This window comes from Anabas testudineus, chromosome 2, assembly GCF_900324465.2.
Source record: "Anabas testudineus chromosome 2, fAnaTes1.2, whole genome shotgun sequence".
NCBI classification, from domain to species: domain Eukaryota; kingdom Metazoa; phylum Chordata; class Actinopteri; order Anabantiformes; family Anabantidae; genus Anabas; species Anabas testudineus.
The window spans coordinates 31,971,007-31,992,556 of record NC_046611.1 but is presented as its reverse complement, the minus strand read 5'-3'; the positions used below and the strand labels follow the sequence as shown (position 1 = coordinate 31,992,556).

The 21,550-nt window shown below is 39.2% G+C and overlaps 1 long non-coding RNA gene across 1 annotated transcript; it reads right to left on the bottom strand.

Annotated features, from left to right (window-relative positions):
* Nucleotides 1–14,906: 14,906 nt before the first annotated feature.
* LOC113164795 lies at nt 14,907–19,031 on the bottom strand. Its single transcript, XR_003299034.1, has 4 exons — nt 18,847–19,031; nt 18,711–18,748; nt 15,139–15,226; nt 14,907–15,044 (listed from the first exon to the last, which is right to left on the bottom strand). It is a non-coding gene; the product is annotated as an uncharacterized LOC113164795 (long non-coding RNA).
* Nucleotides 19,032–21,550: the final 2,519 nt, after the last annotated feature.

Below are 21,550 nucleotides of genomic sequence, written 5' to 3'. Positions count from 1 at the left end.
TGCAAGGGGGATTGCCATCATAGCATGCTCGTAAGCATGTTGTGGATACATGCGCAAATATATAGCCTCTGTGTGTTTCGTTAAGTGTGTGTGTTGGTGTGGGCTATGTGCTTCGACAAATTTATGAATAAAAGGAGTAATGGAGTGCCTGCTCTTGAATATAGCAGCAGAATGAACATGCATCTACTGGTGTGTATGTGTTCTCTTATTCTTCATTTTTGCCATTGCTTACTTTGTGGTTGTGGTGGAACAGAATCAGTGGTGCGCTGTGGTCTTCACTACCCTAGTGTTAACCCCCGTCTGCTGACCCAGCCACATCAGACCACCACCCCCTCCTGCACCCTCTGTGATTTGCAAGACATGCCTGTCCTTCAACAATTGGTTGCATCTGCAACTGGAAGCATTTATTTCCTGCCACTGGCCTTAGCCTGCTGTAATTGTGCTGACCACAGGACATGTTGCTGAAAAAAAAATATGCACCAGCTGCAAAGGAGCAGGGAGAAAGAAAGAACTGAAGTCAAATGTCTTTTCTTTGTGAGCGGTGTGACTGAATGACGCATGGAAATCACTGTGAAACTTGTAAAGCAACAAAAGAAAAGCGTGCTTCAGCTGCATGGAGCTCCAAATGTAAACCTCATTTCAGCTGGTATATTTTCCAGTTCGTAAAATAAAATGGACAAATACTAAGATTTAGGGACTCACTTACTTTCTGGGTTACACTCAACCCGAAAGAGAGTTACAAAATTCTGAATTACTTTTATTATACAAGCAGCCTTTCATATACAGGAACCAGATGCAGTAGTTTGTGTCACTAAACCCTGAAATAAAATGAAGGCAGTGAATTTGAAAGCATATGCTGGGAGAGCTAACTGGTGATTTGATGATCTGCCAACCAGGTAACCAACTACCCTTTACAAAACCAAAGTAATCAAGGTGTTAGTATTTGCACTGGGATCCCCAAACACTGCAGGAGGAGGTTTTGTTTTTTTATGTGCAGTGCTGCACTGAACAATTATATTTTTGTTTTAATTGGCCACTGTTTATAGGCTGCTGTTTGCTAACCACCCAGGCAGTGCACAATTGACTTTCACAGCTAGAGGTTGCATGAAGACAAACATGAACCAAATGTCAAATATAAATATCAAAATTAACTTAAAAAAGGCTTGTGAAAAAAACATCCACATTTTTTTCAGCCAGGAAAATAGCGACAAAAAACAATGAGCAGGCAGTGAGAGCAGCCTGGGTGTTGGCAAAGGAGAAGATGCTAATGAAAATTATAGAGGGTCATGATGTGGAGCAGTAGTCCTTTCTGCACACATCTTTGTGACTATAATCCCAGCACAAATCAAATCCCACTGCCATACTGAACCTAGATAATTGCAGACAGGGCTCTGATAAGCCCATGTAATGGAACTCTGTCAATCATTTCATGCCACATACCCTGTCCCTCCTGGCTGTTTGCTCAAATTGAATGAAGAAATCCAGGAGCCACTGACATTTAGGTCTACTGCACTGCTGATTGAGAATATTCTGCTTTAATTTCATTAACTGACAGAAAGTAAAAGCAAATTTGCCGTATGAAAAGCAATTATGATGCTGCTGACTGGAGCTTTTATACTCAGGAAAGGTCCACTTTTCATTGTCTGTCTGAGTGGAGAAGACTTCCCACCATTTACTGCATTAAGTGCATTTACTGTAATAAGTGTGCAAGCAAAACTGTGATGGTCGAAACATTTGGCATCTGTGAACTGTGATCTCACTCTGTAACTGAGCTGTTCAACTGCGTTTAGTTGAGAGTTTATTTACAGTAGTTGTTTACTATGTTGCCTCCTTACTCATGTGACAGTCACTAGCAGAATGAGAATTCATAAAGCCTGTCCCTCCAGGAATTCGGAATATTGCAATCAGAACAATCAACAACCACTATTCCTTTACTGTACTGTCTCATGAATGGCGCACCAGAGCTGAGGGTACAGGGTTAAGGGTCATTACCCTTACAGGGTTACCTGTAAGGTAAATGACCAGTCCACTTATGATGAGAGAAAAGGAATTTTCCAACTTTTGTATATTAATTGCATGCACAGGAGAATCATGCAACTTCAGGAAAAGTGGAATGTCTGCAAAAGGTACTGCTAAAGACCACACAAGTCAGTTCTGTAATATCCTGCACACTTTTCCACCGCAACACACACCTGGAATGGCTGAAACACATGAACAACAGACAAGACAAATCACCATGCCAGGTCTTGTTGTATCCAGAGCTATATTACAGATGCTGAAAGAAACAAGATGGGTTATATCAAATAGTACTGGTTAGTGGTCAGTTGCAAATGTGTAAATTACACCACAAACAAAGAACAGATATGGTTCATTTCCACTGATACAAATACTGGTTGTGTCTTCCATAGCTGATCATTTATAGTACAGCAGCTTTACCAATCAAACCGAATTTATCGACTTAACTGTCATCTCTTTTCACACTGGTGAATAATTGAATAGCTGATGTATGCATATGTGTAGATGATTAAAGATGATTAAAGAAAGCAGACAAGGAAGAAAGCAAAAAATGAGGCAAGAGTGGAATAGTTTGACATAAGTGATATTTCTTCCCATTTTAAAAATGACTGGAAATATTGTCAAATAATGGAAATTGAAAATTTATAATGCGTGGTGTACCACCCAGCTGCACTCTAACAGCAATATTTTAAAGGGAAAATATGAGCACATGTACAAATGATAACAGGACAAGTATGAATTCCCTGTAGTGCTAGAGTTCTTGATTTTACAGAGGAGGAAATGCACCGCAGTCAAATGTAACACTGGCACACTATCACACAGTTGAAGAAACCTGATGGCTGATGGTAGCTAGGGAAAGAGGCTGAAGGCAGGTAGGCAACAGTTAACATCAGACAATTCACTTTGTTGGAGAGATGAAGGTACAGGCCTTCCTAAGGCAGCATGAAACAGACATGGTGAACACATGTAGAGATTATGTAAATATGGACCCCTGAGTGCTGATAAAATACCCCCACCCCTTCTTTTAAAGGATCCTTAGACTGTGAGAGACGAATACAAGTGAGGCCCTTGTGTCTTTTTATTCGTTTCCTTCTTTAGTCATTTTGATTCTCCTTTTGGTTATTATTTATTGTTTTGTCCCTTTTGGGTCATTTTGTGTGTCCTTCTGGGACATTATGTGTCTTTTTGGGACAGTTTTAATTGGCATGCGATTATTTTGCATCTGTGACTTTCAGCTCACTTCATGTAGAGGGTCTGACTCTGCTCCCCCCTGACTTCTTGTGCCATTGGGCCTGGAAAGGAATTACCTCTTGTTGACGGCTGTTACAACTTGCAGGCACAGAACTTAAAACATTCTGAATTAGGATCAAATAATTTAAGTGGTACTGACTACATGACTTGGAATTTGTCCCAAACACTTTTGCAAAAGTTTACCAACCTAAAAACCCCCAAATGTTTCCCACCATTATCAGGTTATCTTAACTGTTATATTATTATTTTCAGTGCAGTCAACCGTAATGCAAGGTTTTAGTGGTGTACTTTGTGGTGGTTGAATGCCTGTAATGTGTTTGTTTGTGGTGCTGTGGTGCTTTGTCCTTTCCAGTTACTGCTTTCCAAGCTTTTCACAAATGGTCACCATTCTTTATCAGTGATGAAGATAATCAGTGTTGTATCAGCTGTATCTTGTGCTGTCTTAAAAGAGTTTTCCCATCTATGCTGATACAGAACAAGCGGCAGGCTGGAGGTTATTTACTACATCGAGCCAGTTTGAGAGAAGTGTTGGGACTGAACTCATTTACAAAATAATGCTTGACTGGATACTTTGGTTGCCTGTGTTGAGGTTGGTGGTTATCTGAAACAGAATGGTATCTTGCTACATGTGCTCTTAGATTTGTTGTGTTTCCTGACAATCTGATTTTGGCCAGGGACCTTTGCGAACAATGTGGCTCATTATTGTCTTCATTTAAAGCCAAAATGATCCACATTTTTTTCACCTGTGTATACCTCTGGATGTGGTGTTCTGATCATTTGTGCTAGCTGCTATTGTGCTACTTACCAGTTAATTCTAGGATTAGAGATAGTCATCAGAGTTAGTTGTGCTGCCTTTCGATACCTCCATTCTCAGTTTGTGTCGCACACTTGCAACTGAAAATTACAATAAATTCATGTGTGAAAATATTTAGGGAAAACAAGTGAGTGCACACTCACAAGGATGCATTTTATTGGCAGTGAGTGAGATTAGTGAATGTAAATGGTAAATAGGCTGCATTTACAGTATATAGCGCTTTTCTACCTTATTGGTACTCAAAGCTCTTTGACACTGCATTACATTCACCCATTCACACGCACAATGGCAGAGTCAGCTGGTCTGACTCACCAGGGGCAACTTGGGGTTCAGTATCTTGCCCAAGGCAATTTAGTATTTGACATCGCAGCCAGGAATCAAACCACCAATCCTATGATTGGCAGACAACTGCTCTACCTATTGAGCCATAGCCACCCCTGCATGATAATACAGTTATGATGTCACTGTTGCAGCCTCTCTACCCCGTGTCTTCACTCTGTGACCGAGGACAGAGGAAGCACAGGTGAGCTGGGACCTTATTAGCTTACAACAAAAGGCCTTTACATTTGACTTGGCAATAAACATGAATAAAGATCCTATTCAACAGTTGATCAAACACACTTTAAACTTGTGAAAAAATCCCACATCTCCTAGAAGTTTCCAGTATTATGACAAGTTATGAAGAAAGAAGAATTGCATGGACATATACAGTATTTACCCCATGTTGACTTTGGGTTTATGTAGGTTAGGTTAAGGAGATGCAGAATTCAGCATAGCAATGGGAATGTCCTGCATTTTTATGGTGATTCCAGCAAATTCTATTAGTTTAGAATATTTGTGCCTCATGTGTAATTATTAATTTGTTGTGTTTTGTCTGATGCAAAAACAGCCAGCTGCCAACCTCCTTGATCTCCCTCCTTGAATGGGTGGCATTGGCCACTGAAAAATCCATATTGGTCATCAACTAGTATGGTGCATACAGTATATTAACACTGCAGGATATATTAATTTTAGACAGGTTTTGCATCTGGTAAGTAGTGCTTTGCTTGAACTATTACTCTATTCCTGTCATTCTAGAATAACCAATAAAAATATATAAAGGGAAACAAAGTAAAACAGCAGAGGGCATCCACCAGTGCTTCTTAGATTTTTGTAAATGTAACCATCCTCACATCTATCAATCAGCTCTTCATGTTGCAGACTGCACATCTATTTTAAAAGTTCACACTCATACCTTGTAGATGTGATGTCTAGAATGAAAACATTCATTCCATCAGATCATGACAAATCATAGAAATCTTTGCACATGGCTGAAGCCTGACTGAAAATGTCTTTACCATCAGCAGCTTGTTGGAGATTTGAACATCCCATCAGTATGCAGGCAGCACTGATAGTTTTGCTGAGGAAGAATGCTAAGCTGATTAAACTATGCAATGGCGGCTCACCTTAACCAGAAACACTACTTTTATTGTAGCATCTTAATTAGAAGTAAAACACTTTAAGGCCTCTGACCTGCATGCCCATTCATTATATTTGCTTCTGAAAGTATTATCAGTTGCAGGGGAACAGGGGCCACTGCACTCTAAACAGATTCACAGCATAATAGTGAAGTGAGATGAGAAGTACAAAATTACAGAAAGAGTGCTGAAAAAAATCAATCTTGGCCTTTACATCCACAGCTTCCACTCCAAAGTATCCTGCTGCTTGAGTGCCACAGGCTGTTCTCTCTTTTCTTCTCCTGAACGGGCCCCCTTCGAGGTGGTAGAATAGTCTGACCGCATGGTAGAGGTCACTACCTACCCACCTGTTTTTCTATCACAACAACTCTGGCACGTCTCGCTGATCCAAGAGAGCACTGTGGATTACAACATGTTGGCCACACAGAGAGCTATCAGTACACACAGGTGAACGAGAGAGACCAGGGACTGATGAATGGCTCCCTGTGGCTGCACTGTGGTCAGAGAAAATGTGTGGGCCACATCAGAACCACAAACACATGTTTTTAGACTTGAACAAAATGTTCTGAGGCAGACTACTTACCGTATGTCCACCATTGCAATAGAGAAATTGTGTCCCCCGTAACGTCTGTATCTGTCACTGCATCTTTTTGACAATATAATGATGACTCGCATGCCAATCATAGGATATTAAATACAGTGTATTTATGCAATGATTACATAGTGTGCTGCTGGATTCAATACATCTGTCTACATCTGTTCAATACTTCATATCTGAGCACTGTGTGTCCACCTATGCTATAGTAATTGCAGGAAAACATACATTTGTCCATGAGCCAAGCCCATGTACCATCACAACAGTAGAGATATCCTTGTTCAGCAGCTTGCCCTCTCAGTTCTATTTCTTTTCTCTCCATTATGAGTCTTTCTCCTCTACTCAGCTCTGAGTTTCTTCAGCCCAGAGCAGTTAGACCAGCTCTAATACCAGTTCTGCTTAAAATCGTACAGGTCTAGATGCCACAGTCTGCTGTGGAAGACTTCAAACATGCTACAGATTACTTTGAAGGAAATGTTAACATGAAAAGAGCCACACAGAGAACTTTGTCTTTTGATAACGCCAATTACTTTTCTTTCTTTATTTATTTTTTTTCTCAATGTTACTGGTAACCTGCGGCGAGCGATGAGTAGACTTTTAGTTTTATGCAATAAAACGGCAGCAGAATATTTCACATGGGTAAGTAGGAATCTGGGCCGAGTGAGAGACCCTCAGGGCCAAACCCTGCCAGGTTGCTGGTCTCAGCACTGGTTTCTGTCGCCAGGCCTGTCTCATTAGCAACACAAGGAAATGTCACAGGATGGTTTGCTGGGTAAAAGAAGATGACCAGTAGAACTGTTCTGTGAACCTGCAGTAAAATTAAAGTAATAAGAAGAGCTCGGAGTATTACTTCACACATTATTCTAGTAGCTACATGTCAGACTTTTGCATTTCTTTCCCTTCTGCTGAGTGTTGAATTTTACAGGAGGAACTAATGCAAGTCAAAGATACTTTGTGGTGGCTGGGAAAAGAAAGAGGGGTAGATGAAAAAGTCCTTGAAAGTATTCTATATTGCATTACTCTCTCTGTGTTCTAATTGTGCATCATGAAGATGGGAATTCACATTGGTCCATGGTGAATGATGGGAGAATGATAAAGTGATGCTCTGCACTGTCTGACAGAGGCTGGAATGAGCTGCGCAGAGGCCAGGATGACAGGATGAAACTTCACCGTTTTTATGTAGTTGCATAAATTTTGGCAACTTGTAAAAAAAAATCTGAATGAGTTGGAGTCCTCTAGTACTGTTTACGTACTGATGATTCCAGGATATTTTGGCAGCAGCTCTACTGAGCAATAATAAGCAGTTGCACTCAATATTACATATACAATATTGTTCTGTAACTAAATGACATACGGTCATAGTTTCTTTAATAAAATGCTTACCAGCAACTGTCATTTCAGAAGAAAGGTTTTTTATTCTCACTTCGTTTCTGAGGTAACATGCAGGAAATATTGCACTTGTGTCATATATGCGTAAGCTCCTGTATTTTTGACCACTCGTGGGATCCCAGTGGGATCACCATCTGTAATTCTACCAAGTTTTTCTGTCCACTATGGGTTTTATTTTAATGTAAACACCAGATTATACAACTTGACCTGCTGGGGTCTGAGGACATAGCACTACTCCATTACAGTTCCCACTGTCTGGCATCATCTTTATGGCATCTGGTCAGTGGATAGTGATTGATACGTAGCTCGGGAGGTGCCATGTTGTATAAATGTACAAAGCCATCTAAACAAATACATATTTGTTGTAATGTTTTTTTGAATGGACACTGAGTCAACAAACGTGTATACTTCTATGTCTGTGCATAGGACTTTCTCTCTTCATGTCACTGTGCATAAAAACAGCCTAAAAGCCTGCGAGCTCTTATGGGAAGTGTCTGCATCTGCACACAGCTGTCACTGTCTGCCTGCTATAGGCCAGCGAACACCAAACTTCTATCAATTTACCAACCTTATTATTATATGCGCGCAAAGGTTCCTTTGCGTGTACTCTCAATTTAGTAATCTGTGCTCATGATTTAGTTCACCCCACCCCATTTCTTCCAGGCATGTATGTTTTCTAACAATGCATGTAATGGACAAATATGATCCTGCACCACATTGTCACTAAATTAACATAGCTACAACTTCACAAGTGATTGTGCAAATGGAAATGGACTGTTGAGTCGAACCAATGAACCCTTGGATTGAGCTTAGAGTTCTTTCAGATTTTAGAGTGTGTTTTATATGATTCCTCCTTCCTATCTCCTTTTTTCTACTTGTTGTGTAATTGAGCTTTGTGCTGCTACTCTTACCAGCCAACCCTGCACAACACCATACCTGCCAATGGTAAAGACGTGTCAAGTACTGAATATTTGCTGAAACACGCTGCATTTATGGATCTTTCATTAAGTATGTCCCAGGTGTTAACGGTGTCCTGCTATATCCAACAAGTGCCACTTGTATTAGTTGCTGTTTAGTGTTCCTTTACAGGACTGCAGGAAGGTGAAATGAGTAAACGTTAACTTTAGCTGATCTTGCTACGCCCACTGACCTCATAACCTCATGTCAAGCTGTTTTGGTGTGGAGACCAGATGTCATTCTTCTGTGGGAATCAAGAAGGGAGTTTAGGGAGGGCATAGTGAGTCCTGTTATTGTGATAGAATCATTTATCAGTTGAAGTTTAGATTTGCTGTTTGTGCAAATTGTGGAAGTTTGGTCTCTAGAATATTTAGGAATTATTGTCATCAAAGCATGTTGTTTTTTTCCCTCTGTACTGTAAATGGGATGGTCTGTTGTTGAATAACTCTTCACTTGGGGCTCTTTACTTTACCTAACACTCCACCCAGTACAATCATTGTAACTGCTTTTACAATGTTTAGGGTCACAAGGTTGCTGAGAGGTTGCAGCAGCAGGTAGGAAACAGCTGTAAATGACACATTTCTGGCACAGCTGTTGGCTCATCATTTCGTACAAAGCACTAGTCATCTTGTGCAAACAGGGTTTAATCAGGGAGGACTTGTCCTGTAGGTGCTGGCCAACACGCTTAGAAGTGGCCATGAATAAAATGTTGACAAGTAAATTGGAAGTGAACAATGTGTTGTCAGCACTGTTGATTGTTTAGAAAAGGGAAGGGAACAGATGCGATGTCTCCATTATTATGAAAAATAACACAAACAGCTGCTTCTTTTCAAATTAAAAGTGGCATGAATGAGATGAGTTGTGTGGTCGTGCTCTTTTACGTACTTTGCATTCATGTGTATATTCATATGCTGAATTTTCTTCACTGATCATGGACGAACACTACTGAATGCTACTCTTTTTGATTTATTTGGCTTGGTGCAAAGTCCAAAAGAGATGCCACAAGAGAGACAAACGAGCCGGCTTCAGGGGAAAGACGCCATAGAAAGATAAAAACACTGCATAAATCCCATTCAGCAAATGACTGCTGCACACAGCTATGACCAAAAGATGCACAAATCAGTTTAAAATTAATGCCAATAACACAATAATAAAACAGGTCAATGTGCCTCTTTAGAAGAATACACAGTGCCTGTTGAACAATCAAATGTCAGTGTATTGAGTCCTCTCAGGGTAAAATTGCTGGTGTCTTGTTGCAGCGGAAATAGCAACACATTCTAGGCAACTGATTATTATAGAGATATCAATGCCAGAATTCTGCAGAGTCTGATTGCTATCATTAGTGTTCATTGCTCATTAGCTGCGAGAGCAGCTGACAATAATACATATTGATTTCTGACAATGACTCATGGGACTTTTGGAAAGCAGTAAAGCCGGGCGGAAAGAAATTAGAGAAAACTGTCTGGATGTAGCTCTGTATTCATCAATACACATCAGGGTTAGGGCTGGGTTCTTTGGAGACCAGCAAATGGAATTTTGTTTTGGACATGCAAAAAGCACTGATTTGTCTTTGACCACTTTTATTCACAAAATGGAGGTGACTTTTCCCAGGATGCTATATTTTATGCAATAGAATGTTATAATTTTATATACCTTTTGCATGTATCAAAGGATTGCATGTTTTTAATGGAATTACACCTCAATTCCTTGTCATAATAATTCAAGAAGTTAAAAGCAACTATTTTGTGAAAACAACAATTAACTGGATGAAAACAAAAAGTGATTTTTACAACAATCACACCCCTTCCACAGTTCTGTGGAGAATTCAAAGACTAAAAAATAAAATGAGATTAAGTCTTTGGACAGAGTGGTGTTTAAGTCATGTATGAGCAGCAGTTCTAAAGTGTCTGAGTGCCACATTTGGGAGACAGTTGTGAGTTAGGGTTGCTCATGAAGAAGCAGCAGTGCCGCAGCACTGCTATGTAAACAAAACTCTTCAATGTTTTTGTTTTTTAACCTAAAAGCAAACATATGTCATTGTTGGAGCAGTTGGGAAAGGTTGAGAAGTAGAGAGTTGGTCCAGAGCAGCTTCCACGCACACTTTTCTACTACTGTATCTCAGGCTAACACTCACCTGTGCTGCAGATTCAAGAATGTGGAACATGTAAAGTATGTCCATCTGTCTCCAATTTGTGCCCACTTATTCTTTCACTTTTTACAGAAAGTACACATCAGTGACAGTTTTTATAATGTCATGGTCAGTGTCCATTGCCTTTTATCAGCTTAACCGGTAGAGAACAAAAGGTCATATCTTCGCAGGTGGTGGAAGGTGATTGTGGTTATAGGATGTGTGTGATGAATGTAATGTGTGAGGATTAAAAGCACAGTCTGTGTTAAAACTCAGAGGAGTAAAAAAAAAATCCCTCCCTTCTGCTAATCCCGTCATCTGATGTGACCAGATGATGCAGTGATGCAAAGTCACTTTAATCAGTTATAATGAAGTTTGAATACAAAGGATGCTGCCCGAGCTTCCTCCGCCTCCCCAGCTGTGTCTCCCAGCTCGTATCAACATGTACTCAACAAGTCCATGCGGCTGATCCATCCAATAAGAGATTTAGGTTTCACTTTGGTCGCTGAGGTTAGTTTCAGTGTACGAATAGAGGTAATTAACGCTATTTCTCTGCAAGAGGAAGCAGGTATGCTACCTCGAGCAGACATATTGCCTCTGGCTGTCTTCACTAAGCACTTTCAAATGGATTAGGAGGAAATCATGATCAAAGGTGGGGGGATTATGTTGGACATTTGAGGCGATGGGTAGGGCAACATGTGGGCCTCAACATCCCTACGCTTCACAGTCAGGTGGTGGCCTAGTTAGAGAAGGTCAGGTAAGGAGAGAGCCATCAGGCAAAATCCTAAGAAGCAATAATTATGTAAAATGTGTACAGAGGCCCTTTCTGATGTCTAGGTGTGTCAATGTGACACATAGGCCATAAGTCACATTTTTGCAAACATACAGGTTCAGGGTTTTGATGGTGAAGCCTTAGGTACCAAGAACAGCTGACCTGTGGCACTGACAAACCTGCAGGTGCCTTTAAATAATGTAAGTGAGTGTCAGATAAGGTCAGCGTGACAGAATTTAATCGTCTCCAGTGTCAGGTACAGTAAAAAGGCTTTTACTGTAATTCAAAAAGCAAAGGAATAGCTTTGTTGTGTGCCCAAAGCTTAAAGGAAGATTTTCCTGTAAAGCTTTGAAAACATTAAAACAATGTTGCTACTGTACCATCTCCAAATTAAAATGTTTCTGTCCTGACTTTCCTCTCGTCCCCGTGTATTTAGTGGGATTAACTTGGCAGAGAAGATTCTGGCAATAACTCTCTGCAACCAAACTCTCTCCTATCACTGCAGGACAGGCACAGGTCTTCTACGTATATTAGTACTATTGTTTCATCTGAATAAATAGGTATTTTTTGATTCGACTGATGTATTGAAATGGGAATACTGCTGCCTTTGACAGAAAAATCACTACCAAATTAAAAAATCATTAATGTGACATTTTGCTGAAATATCCTTTCCCAAAAATACCAACTCTATTTCCAGAAAGGTTCTTCTAGTTGTTGTATTGTATTACAGTGTATTTTGTATAAGCAGATTTAGAGTTTGACGTTTCAACAGCAAAAGCAAACACTGAGAAATTGATCAAATATGCAGGTAACAGTGTTATTTGTGCTCCTAATATTAGCAGGTTAATTGAGATTTTAGTTCGTCTTGCACATTACAAAAAAAAAAAAAACTTGGTGGTTTGTCTTTGAAATGTTAGCGATATTTTCCACACTGTGGATGTGCCTGACTAAAAAGGAGGAACATCCTGTTATGTTGTCACACTGAGGTTGCCAAGGAATCAACATAAACCTTTAACTCTTAGCAAGGAGGCAAATAAGATAATTTCCCAAAATATTGAACTATTCTTGCAAGTATTCACATAGGCCAACCTAGAAAGACTATATAACATTCAAATGGCTTATGCACCTCCCACAGTTGCTGGAGGAAAATGGATAGAGAAGGGTCTGCTTGACACACTGTGGGAAGTCTCTTGCCTGAAGGCAGCAAACTAAATGAATTCCTCAGATAACCACAACCATGTCTGGCAAATTTAGGCAACACGACATCAGTAAAATATGTGTTGTGCACGAGACAAGGGCAAATTTAATGGAGGGGTTAACAGTCTTTCAAGTGTGTCCTAAAACAAGAGACAGGTGTTTGTATGGTATAAATGTTTAAACAGGATTTTCATACTGGACATGAAGTGATTTCAGCGTTAGCGATGCAGGTCAGAAATGAATTTGGCTTCAACAGTCTCGGTTTAAGTTCCAGTGGACATTCTCCAACTAGTAGATTCTTTGTGTTTCCACAAACAATGCTTCCCTGAACAGCTGCTGAGAAATTCAATCTGATATGATGTCTTTAACTTTACACTATATTTTGTGGACATGAGAACTGTGGATTTTGACCATCACCTACACTAGAATTGCATTCTACAGTCCTCCCTCACATGCTTAACTTAGGGTCTGTGTTACCTTAATGATTTTCCAGACAGCACTTTTGTTTAGGCCACAGACTTTACTTCCTCTGTCGTCAAACCGCAGAACCTTTCTTGTGATTTAGTGAGCTCCAGACACACAGAGCATCCTATGCATGCTTTCTTCTATTTTTTCACTGGTGTTTTTTTTCCCCCCCGTTTTAAGTGCAACACAATAAAGACCAGATTGATTGCTAAAGTGACGCTTGTCTTTATGAAAGTTTTCTTAAGTCTACACAGAAACTCTTGCTCAACAAGCTGATCAAGGCCCTTGTTGCTTGGATACAGAGTCTGACCAGACAGACAACGTTTGACTTTTAAGTCTTGTTGGCTCTCAAAACTACAATATGTAACTTTTTAAACACCTCTTACTAGAAATATGCTCCAAATCCTGTCTTCATGTGTCATTGAATCCTCGTGACTCATTGAACAGTAGTGCAGAAATATTGCCTTCTAAATGTTTTTTGAGAGAAACTTGTCCTTCAAAGCAATCAGAAAATTTCAGTTACTTCTGCTTGAGTACATTTTACAGCATTCTTATTTACTTGAATTTCATATTGATGACTACCTAGCTGGGCAGAGTGTGACAGGGCATGGCAGAACAGGGAGTGGTTTCTGGGCCGAGCAGAGAGGCTTGATTTCAAGTCTCATGCTAGTGCTTTGTTGCATATTGTAGCTTTGACAACTAATGTTTCACAAATACGTGCTTGGTAGATGTGCCAAATCATACTGTCCACGAAAATACCAATCTAAATTTTACATAAGTGTGATTTTGCAATATCAATGATATAGTGATGTGATGATGTATGATGCACTTATGTTCCCCAAGGGATTTCTCCTGGAGAGCTAATAACAAAAGGGTGCAGACAGATGAATGAAGGTCATTACAGAGTGGTGCAGTCTCGTTTCTTAATCAAAGTCTGTGCCTAAAGTCAGACTGATAATGAAACTAACACAAATCAAAATATGTTGCTTTCCACTGCAGATTTTTTACTCAGACAGTTTGCGCTGCCTCCCGCTACTTTCTCTTCTTCTGTCGCTCTGCATTGTGTCTCTGCTGCTACATGAATACTGCAAAAATAAAATTATAGAAAAACATGTATAAGAAAGCATCATTTTCTTTCACTATATAGTTTAAATTTGTAAGCCATGTTACTAAAATAGGTGTGTATAAACGCAATCAAAGACAGAATCTCACTGGAAAAGATGGAGGCAAAATCCCCTTCATTTTTTTGCACTAACAAATGCTGATGCCTGCCACCTGCAAACACTGATCAAATTTTGTTCAGTATATTTATATATGTTTTTTTGAAATTGTGGCATTATTTTGATACTATATTGCCCTTAGTGTCTGGCATGGGCCCCAAAAGGTACAGTACATCACAGGGTTAAAAGGTTTCATTTGCTCCGCACAAGCAGGTCCAGTGTTTAGAACAATGTGACAGAGTGAGAAGGGAGCAAGATAAACCACACGTAAAGCCAAACCACACACAACCACTTTATGTTATTTCTATGTGAACCAATTTGACTAGTAAACCTGTCCAACAAAGTAAGTCCCTTCCTATCAAATATAGAATTTCCACAATCCTAGTCCAGCCACTTCTTAGTTACTGTGTTTTTGAAGCTATAAGAAGGTGTCCATCGTGAACTTGGTATATTACCTTACAGGAATATTTTATTTCTGAGACCAATCTTAGCTGGGCTTATTACTGCTGCTACTACTATGATTTTAACCATCTTCTTGCATGGTAATAGCCTGTATTTGATTGTTTTAAAATTCCAATGGTCAGAGTTTAAAATTGAAAACAGAACAGCATCCGAAAAACTTGAATGAGACGTACTCACTCTGAAGTGAAGCTCAGCTATTGCCTCCTCTCCCTGCCTTTATCCATTGCTCATCTTCTGTGGTAGCTTTGTGACTGGCATGTGCTGTGATGTGAAGAAAAATGTCATTGGAGAGTCTGTTCTTCACCTCTGTTTACCAGTCTCCTGTCATTAGGACACAGCACATGAAAGCTATGACAGGCATAAAGGAGAAAAACCCTCTGAAATGGAAGATTGAGTTCCCTCCTCCCCCTTTTACCCTTTTGTTTGCCTTCCATTCCTCAAAAGTCAGCATAACATCCATCTGGCTCTTTCCCACCTCTGCTGCACCTTCTTCAATCTCACAGCTTAAAAGACAGAACAAGAAATGATTATCTTTGCCCAGAGATATCAGACCCTGACTCCAGTGTAAACTCATTTGGAAAGCAGATGCTCATACATCATATTTCACTCACCAGAATACAAAACTGATTATTATGACACCAGCTGAACCATGAGTGGCAAACTTATTTTGAGGACTTCCTACTTTGTGGATGAACTGATACACTTTACAGTATAGCGTTTTCTACCTCAACTACTGTGCAGTCTCAGTCTGTGCACGAGGACAGGACATCACACTGCTGCTAATACATTCCACAAGTATATGTTTCTCAATTCACAGTCACTTTTAGCAGTGGTTGACTGCTTTCCCCAAAGGCAGCTTTATGAAAACATCACTTGTGGCCTCTCTGCACTGGTTTATGCACTCAGGAAGTGAATGTGAATTTGTGAAGGTCTGTCACTGTGAGAAATTTGTATCATTAATTATTTATTTAAAATGAAGACCTACTGCAATAATAAGAAACAATGCTACTTGTTTAAAATGCTACTTGCAGATGCAACATAAAATGTGATCTGATCTTCATATAAGTCCAGAGTATTAGCATATACAATAAATAAAATAATAACACAAAGGGAATTCTGATCATTTATGTCCTTATTGAGAACAACCATAAAACAATCATAGTGCTAGTACGTTTTGAGTTTGCTCTGCACAGGAAGAATGTGCTTATGTGAGCCATGCCTCACCAAAAGGAGCTTTCAGAGGACCTACAATCAAGAATTATTGATTAACATAATGCTGGAAATGGTTACAAAGTGATTTCAAAAACTTCAGAAATTGACCAGTCTACAGTTAGACAATCTACAAATAGAGACACTGAAATTCCAAAAGTTTCACAGACTTTTCCTGCCACTTTATCTGTAATTATTGTATCCAAATCCATGGGGGAAATCAAAAATTAGAGGGTCATTTGTTTTTGCTTAAGTGCAGAGCTTCCATTTAATACTCAAAATATAATTAGTTGTTGAAGATGATTTAAAAGTTCAATATCTTATAATTTGTTGATAATGCCCATTACTAATTATATGTGTGCGTACATATATTTCATATTACACAATAAGTCAAATTGGAAAATACCAAATTTTCTGTTTGCGTCTCAACCTATGAAACAAGAGCAGCAAAATAAACAGATAGGGAGACTTTTTTATGCCCACAGTCCTTGTACCTTTCAAAAATGTACAAATACATGCACATAGCTGCTGTGTCTATATCAGAATACGCAAACCTATCTGCTACCATTTATAATATCAACAATATGTATATAATGTAACTTTATATGTGTCTTAAATGAAGGAAATGCTATTTTTGACTTCTTGCCTTTTGTATTATAGCAGAATAAACTTGCTTGAATGTGATCATGTGGCACTGTTTGTTTAGGAAATATAGCTTCTCTACTGCTACTCATAGCTATAAATGTAATAAATTAGCCATATACACACAGCATCACCAGCAGAGTGTTGCCTGTGTCTACTTTTGGAACAATGCTCTGTTTAGTATTAAATTTAGAGAAGAATCCTGTTTCCACTGACCTTCTTTATACTTTCATATCAGCATCCTTATTTTGCCCAGTGGTCATGGATATTTTCATCAATTTTCCCACTGTTAGCTTGTATTTGTATGTGTGGTGGATGGTGAGGTTCCAGAATTACTGATGGAGCTCCCAGCTTTCCCGAAGTTCATTAAATGAAGTGAGTTATAAGTTAGCTACCCTGAGCTAAGTAATTATTAATGAACGACTTTGAGATGGTTATGCCTATTACTAACCATCAACATTTTGATAGGTACATTTTAATCACATAATGTTATGAAAGACACTAGATGACATACTGGATTGATAGTAAAATAAAAGTGTCAACACATAAATGACTTGACTTTGTAAGAGGGATCTTTAAGGTTTACGATGTCTGAAACTAATGTGATTTAAACTATGTGGTTGGTCATTTTTCAGCTCAGAAAAATTCTATATTTAAGAACAAGACAGGCCAGAGCCACGACTTTCATTCTCTTGTGGGGTAATATATTTACACTATATCCCAACAGCCCTGGGATTCTGAGTCAGTGTGAGAAAAGGCTTAAGGCTGTGTAGTGACAGCAGGCATTCATCAGCAGTATGTTTGATATGACAAAGCTTGTGGACACACACTGTGCTACTACAGTAGAATTAATCTAACACGCTATATCAAGAGGAATAATATCAGCGCGCCTCTGTATACCTTTACCCACAACTGACTCAGTTAAATGGTTCCACATTTTGAAACATTTAAACTCAGGCACACTCACAAGTTTTCCTCTGATGCAGGAGCAGAGACTCAGGTTTTTACACATATATGACATGTGGTCTATTGCTTTGATATTAATTTGATGCCACCGCTCCTTCTGTGCATGTAAAAATCTTAGTGTTACTGTCATATCGTTGCTGTAAGGGCATTTCTGAGAGCTTTGTCCTCAGACTGCGAGAGAACTCTTATCCTTAGAAAATATGCATCCACAGAGGGGACTTATTCAAAAGGCCAAACACTGAAGGTCATAAACGTGCTGGTAAATACAGCTGTGCGAGTTAGTCTTGTAAAACACAGTGGAATGGCATTCATGGACGCTGTAGTGTGCACACATACATTACAGCTCAACACAGTGCAGCGCAACTGAATGATGGATCAAGGATGTAGTCACGTCAGTTGAGTCCTGCTTAATTCTGAGACCATGTCCAAAGTCAACATTGAACCCAAACTCATAAACATCTAACTACTTGGACTCTGAACCAAAAATATTTTCATCTAAGCTGATTTGTTTTCCTAATAAAAATTAGAGGTCACAATATGCAAAATGTCTTCTTTTCTACAGCTAATCTATGAATAGATACAATAATAAGCTATAGAGAAATGAAGAACATTATGTACACAGGCTTCAACAGAATAAATTAATGCATAGTTTTTCTCTTTTATGGAAATGATGCCTTAAGCCTCTGCGTTGTTTGTGGTGGCAGCAGTTGACTGACATTTAAGTGCTGGATTTGTACAGAGATGTACTGTTGGCGTCCTGTGCTGCTGAATGGAACTGGTCACAGCCCTGTAAAAGCTTTCACGTTTTTACATTTTTTGTCTGTTACCTCAAGGCTCTGCATGTACACATTTACAGAGTAATGTGTTAAGTGTTCTAATAATACATTAGCAACTGCTAACATCACAGGGGTGACAGGCAGCCGAGCTAAAATAAAATATGATTTTAATGTTCACCCACACATCTTTTGATATATTTTTGTTTGCAACTAAATAGTTCAATGTGTACCCTGTTATAGATATAGTTCCACCATAACGTAGTACTCGACCGCCGTCATGGAAGCAATCGGTTGATTATGATTATGGAATCATCATCAGTTGGTTGTGTTTAGACACAAAAGCAGCTTGGTTAGTTTTAGGCACAAAGATAACTTTAGCTGTTTTCAGACTTACCCTGGAACCCTGGACTTCCTACAAATTACCCAGAGGAGCTGATGGTGAAAACGCAAATGTCAGTCGGCCCAAACATAAAATTGATATTACCCTACCAGCTCTCTAGTACAAAGTCCATTTTGAATATTTTCCATACTTCCTGGTGTTTTGCTGAGAAGATCAACTGAAAGGGAACACCCCCTCGCTGTGCTGTGAATCCCCCAGACAATAACCTGATGTGTTCGCTTGTGGGCTCACACAGACATTGCACATGAAGCCCACGAGCGTAAAGTCTACAGAAGTTCAGGGTTCCACTGCATGTGTGAAAGCAGCTTAGCTCAACATCATAGTCATGCAAACAACTTGAACAACAACTTTTCAAACTGACATTTATACTGCATTATATGTGTTGTTTAGAGGTTGCTGGGTAACATATCGGCTCGAATCAGCTGTCACTAACCAACCTAAGTTCCATAATTTAAAAGAATGACAAACCTAAATGAGCAAGTCTAGACGTCTTCCCTGATTATAAATTAGTCAAAGTCTCCCAATAGAATCACTATCTGAATGAAACACTGTCATATAATATAATATTTTAATTTCAGGTGGACCTTTGCCAATCTGAGGACTAAATTAAAAAATAAATTCTCACTTTTTATAGAGGAAGACAAACTTTGACATCCATAATGATAAAAATAATAGTAGTCAGACCCTACACGACAAACTGAAACACTGTAAAGAGTTTGCAGTTCATTCATTAAACCACCAATTCACTAAGAGCAAAAGGAGGGAAAGAACATTTCCATGAGCAATGTGAATGATATATTGTAATTACTGCCATGAATGTGCATTGGTACCGTGCAGGAGTTTCACTCCCTCTTTAGCATGCTAGAAAAAGTCTAATCATTATTGTCATGATGTGTCTGAGTTACCACTTTCTCCCCATGATACATTTCTTCACTAATTGCAGTGTCTTCCAGGATGACAACACTTTTATCTACAAGGCGTAAGTGCAGTGAACTGAACAGCATGATAATGATGTTGAAAATACACCAATTTATTCTCCATAAGCAGGCATCCAGACTGAGCGTTAGTGCAGCATTTTTCATTTTCTATAATATTAATGAAAAGCACTATCTCAGTGACAGTGTCCAACAGAGGTAAACTGACCTGATTACCATTTTGTCTGTTACTGTAGGTTAAAAAGGGGTGAGATGGTTTAAGCTGGAAAAACATTGGCCACTCCAGTATATTTCTGAAAAAAGCCGAAAATGAACGGCGTCCTGGTGCTGGTTGAAAAAAAAAAAATGTTTAGTCTTGACCAAGAGGCTTTTGTTATGAATTAAATTTCACAGTATCTACAAAAACCACTAATTCACATTTGTTGAAACATGCACACAATAAAGCAGGTGTAACCTCTCTGTGTGACTCTGCTTGCACATATGAGTCACCCTGCCAGATGTTAGAAGAGGTTTACACAGACCATCAAGTTTTAATTGTCTGGGAGTACGGTGTAAAAAAAGTTCCTATTCCTATATTTAAAAGATGATACAAAATTGTAGTGGTTGCTTTTTTATTGACAGGGGCATTTAGCCACTAATGTAAGTATTTTTCAGCTCTTTTTGAAAGTTTAGAAAACTTTGTCAATGACTCTGTTTAGCCGTCCCTGTCTCTTTCTGTGTCTCAGATTCTGTTAAAGGGAATTAAGGGGAATCAGGTGCTCTTTGGTGTCTTTGTAGTCATGGCCTAACTTCTCTTCAACTCCACCACCAAAGCTTAACGTCACCCCTTTGTGCCCCATACATCCACAGACTGCTAATCTGCACTGAACAATACATCAATCGGACACTGTTGTTTAAAGCATTTTATCAGTGGTGTGTTGGACTTTCATAATGTCATAATCTTTATGTTGAGACTGAATTCTTTTCACTGGATAGCAAAGAGATACATGAATAAAAAGAAGAGAGAGGCTGCTGTAAATGCAGCACTGTGCCGTGCAAATGTCTTCTTAGTGTAATTTTAAGGTTTTGTGAACCAACTGGAAAGAATATAAAAGGTTACACAATCACTGACAGATGGTTAGGTCATGATATGATGGAATTGCTATTAGAAGAGGTAGTGCCCCATCAATCCCTCGATGTTGGAGTCCACAGGCAAATCATTTAAGTGATAGTCACTTGTTTAATCTGCAGTCTATATTTTTCATGCATGGCTAACATCTGTTAAACAGAGCATGGCTTCCTGCAGGACAGCCCGGTCACAACCGTTTCCTCTAGTTTTAAATAAGCTCTGTACTTTCTGACTTTAACTGCACCCACAAGGTCACGCACACACACCAAGGACCTCTCTTGTCCACTGCAGATCTGCTGGGGTAAAAAAGAAATTGTGGATAGAGCGTTGTTATGAATAAGAAATGATAAATTCATGAAAGATTTAGTTCTGTCTATACTGAGATTTTAGCTTCTGACTTTGTGTCACTTGCGATGTACTGTGGCCTCAGTGACGACTTCAGGTTAGTGGCAGAGCAGCTGAGACTTTGCTCTTTTTGCGCCGTAAGCAAATGTTGCGGTACGTCAGTGGGCAAGCAGGACAAGCTGACAAGGTGAAGGTGCGTCTCTGACTCACAGCTGCACTGTCACTGTAAAAAAAAAAAAGTCCCTGAAAGTCTGTGGCTCATTCATGATTTTCCATTTCATCATATTGTCTCATATGTGACATTTTGGCAACTAATATGCAACTGATGAAGATGTGATGAAACCATCAGTGTGGTGGAAAAGTCCAGTCCTTAGATCAAACAGTGAATGCTGCTTTTATCAAAATAGGTGACTGAAGTGCTGTCAGTTAAAGGCAAGAGTGAAGGT